The sequence below is a fragment of the Vulpes lagopus genome, chromosome 19, assembly GCF_018345385.1.
Source record: "Vulpes lagopus strain Blue_001 chromosome 19, ASM1834538v1, whole genome shotgun sequence".
Taxonomy (NCBI): Eukaryota; Metazoa; Chordata; class Mammalia; order Carnivora; family Canidae; genus Vulpes; species Vulpes lagopus.
Genome location: NC_054842.1, coordinates 29,902,613 through 29,905,955, shown reverse-complemented (window position 1 = coordinate 29,905,955; position 3,343 = coordinate 29,902,613). Strand labels below are relative to the sequence as shown.

General features: G+C 45.0%; 2 non-coding genes across 2 annotated transcripts; both read left to right on the top strand.

Moving 5' to 3' along the window:
• The first annotated feature begins 462 nt into the window (after window positions 1-462).
• Window positions 463-534, top strand: TRNAC-GCA. Its single transcript has one exon. It is a non-coding gene; the product is annotated as a tRNA-Cys (tRNA).
• Window positions 535-3,032: 2,498 nt separating this feature from the next.
• TRNAC-GCA lies at window positions 3,033-3,104 on the top strand. The gene has a single exon. It is a non-coding gene; the product is annotated as a tRNA-Cys (tRNA).
• Window positions 3,105-3,343: the final 239 nt, after the last annotated feature.

Genomic DNA, 3,343 nt, shown 5'->3' with positions numbered 1-3,343 from the left:
GCTATCTCACTCCAATCATTATTTATACATTTTTTTTCAGAATCAATTCAATGTAACAAATATCTATGGAGTGCCAATTATGAGCTCAGTTCTGTGAAGTCATTAAGAGGAATGAGAATCTCAGTTGCTAGGAGTGCTGGCTATAAAGGAAGTATGACAGGCATATTGATGTTGCCATTTGTGAAAAACCTGATGATTTTTACCTGGCACTGAGATTCGCTTTATGTGAGATAGGGTGGACAGACAGGCTCTGAGTATTGGGAAGCATAAGAAGAGTTTCTGGGCTCTGAGAGCTTTGTTCTCAGGAGTCCTGTCTTTTTTCATAATAAACTTCTAAGGCTTGTAATGCCCAGACTCCTTCCAGGCAGCATTCTCTCTAATTATAGCTCCCCTGAGTCATTGGAGGTTTCAGAACCAGAGAGTCGAGAGAGAGATAGACTATAAAAACAAGCTTCTATCACTGGGGGTATAGCTCAGGGGTAGAGCATTTGACTGCAGATCAAGAGGTCCCTGGTTCAAATCCAGGTGCCCCCTGTACACTCCAGTTTTTGCTTCCGAATAATATAGATGGACTTTGGCTTAATTATTTTCTGTAGCTCAAGGCTGAATAATAACTAATGTCCCTTGTGTATATGCCAGGCACTAGTCTAAATTCTTTACATCAATTAACTCCTCCATTTCTCTCCTAAATTTCACAAGAAACATACCATACCACCAGAATCTTCATTTTACACGAGGAGACAGACTTGGAGATGTTCAGTAATCGGCTAATGTTCAAAAGTCTACAAAGAAAAGGTCTAGAATTTGGAGTCAGAGCACGCAGCCTTGACGACTCCATGATGCTACTCATACTGTTCTAGTGTTAAAAGTTTTGTGACAAAATTCCACTTAGTAATGCTCCCAAAGTACCAGGACTGTAGGGTCAATCCAGCAACTCAGTGAAAGTCTTCATTCACAGAACACTGCTAGGGGTGAGCATGAATGGGCCCGAAGTATAGGGAGCTGCACTCTTTTCCTGCTCTAAAGCTTGAGGAATCTCTATTACCTTTCCACCCCCAATTCATTTTCTGCAGCCTCGTACTCCCAGCATGGGTGCCTTCACTCAGGACCCCGGTGTGGGCCAGACGTCAGACCTTGGTCTGCGTCTAACCCCTGCCCATAGTCCAGACAATGCTGTGTCTTTAGATGAGCCTGAACACACAGAGCACCTACTATGAGCCAGAACTGTGCCAAGTGTGAACCCAAAGGTGACTAGGCCTCCGTGTGCTCTCAACCAGGAAGTTGGCCTGCAAAGTACAAAATCAGAGTGATGTGAACTGCCCGGAGCTGTGCCAGCACCAAGCATGCAGAGGAGGCAGTGATTCCTTCCGTTTAGAAGGTTAAGGGAGGCTTCCTTGAGTTGCTGATGGCAAATTACAGTTGCAAAGATGAATAATATCTCACAGGACAGAGGGTGGAGTGGAAGAAGGGGTATGGGGGTGGTGGTGGAGTTCCAGGCAGACAAGGCTGCCTGGGCAGAGGGTGGGGCCAGACGGATGCAAGTGGAGGCAGCTAGAGCACAAAATAAGATGTGGGAGTGTCAGAAGATGATGTTGAAGAGGCAGATAGGGATCCAAATGAAAAGAACTCTGCATATCGTGCTAAAAGACTTGCAGTTTTTGGGAAGGCATTTATAGGGGTGTGACCTAGATAGACCCCATTTTAAAACAGGCGGCTCTGGGAGCAACAGGGGGATGGCTGCCAGTGCTGGAGGCTGGGAGACCATTTAAGGGGTGGTGGCACTGCCAGGGTAGGAGTGGGGTGGAGCTAAGTGACGTCAGAAGTAAAATCAGCAATGCCCAGTGATTAACTAGAACTGGAGAAGAGAAGGTGAGAGAAGCCCAGAATTGTGTTTTGACCAAATGACTGAGTACACAGTCCAACCAAGACAGAGAGGAGGCTGATCATATGGTTAGGGAGGCAGGCCTGGCCCTGAGTCCCGAGCCTACACTGGAATCCCTGCCTCAGCACCTCCTAGCTGTGTGACCACTCTGTGCTTCAGTCTTCCTACGTGAAAAATCAATATGTGGATAATAATACCTAACTTCACTGGCATTTTTTAATGATCCCCTGGGAAGTTATGGGTAAAACCTTTACTACTGTGTCTGGCATGTAGCAAGTGGCCAGTATATATGACCTATTATTATTACAAAATGCAAAATGGGAAGAGGTGCAGGTTTGGGCAGAAGGTGACGAGTTTGTTTTGAGGCACACTATGTACGAAATCTGAGGTTCCTGTAAGGACTCAGGGGCGAGCAACTGGGAATGGGTGTCTGGGCACTCAGAGAGCTTGTGAGCTGAGGCTCTGGTTGCTGTTCACTCCTCAGCTTCATGGAGGCAACAGTCCTTGTTGCAATGGCAGAGATTTCCTTGCCCTTTCTTCTCGATCTCAGAGATACACATGATTAAAAATCCCCAGACTGGAACCGAAGGGAATAGGAATCAGAAGTGTTCAAAGGTGAATTGTGGACTTTGGAATACCTAGATGTTGTTGTTGTTTAACTGTAAAATAAGACAGTTCATCCTGGATGAGATCTTCTTTGAAAATCTGATGAAAGCATACACAATATATAATAAATGCACATACACCACCTTTGCCTCTAATTTCAGAGTTAGACACGAACCTCTGAAGTATGTGGATACCCAGCTGAGGTTCCCTCCCTGTCCAATACTCGTTGGTGACCCATAATACTTAAAACATTCATCGATGTGGGGGTGGAGGAAAAAACATTCATAGATGTGCCCAGAGATTTCTGGGCAGTGGGTAGTGTATTTTAAAAAGTGGAAAACTATACTGAGAATAACACTGAGCTTTAAGGTGCTGGGAAGAGAATGAGCATATGTGCTCTGGGAAAAGCAGGAGCTGGTGCGGCTGGAAAGGAATTGAGGATGAATTTAAATCCAAGAAGAAGATCAGCTGTAAAAGGTATTTATGAAGTATGATGTAACTCATAAAAGTGAAATAGGTGTTTGTGTGAAGCTTATTGCCATCAGGGGGTATAGCTCAGTGGTAGAGCATTTGACTGCAGATCAAGAGGTCCCTGGTTCAAATCCAGGTGCCCCCTGTGTGATCTTTTGTTCTTCTTGGCAGCCTCACTAAAAGACTGGGTCTAGGGTGAGGTAACCAAGGTGCCTAGGGTCAAAATTTAAGACTGGGCTCACTCTCATGCAAGTACCTTAGCTTGTTAATTCTCTCACAGTAGAGCTGTGTGCATATAAATTCACTCTTCTTCCAACATATACACACATAAACACAGTCATCCACCCAGAGACATATATACACACACCCCACACACCAGATGTC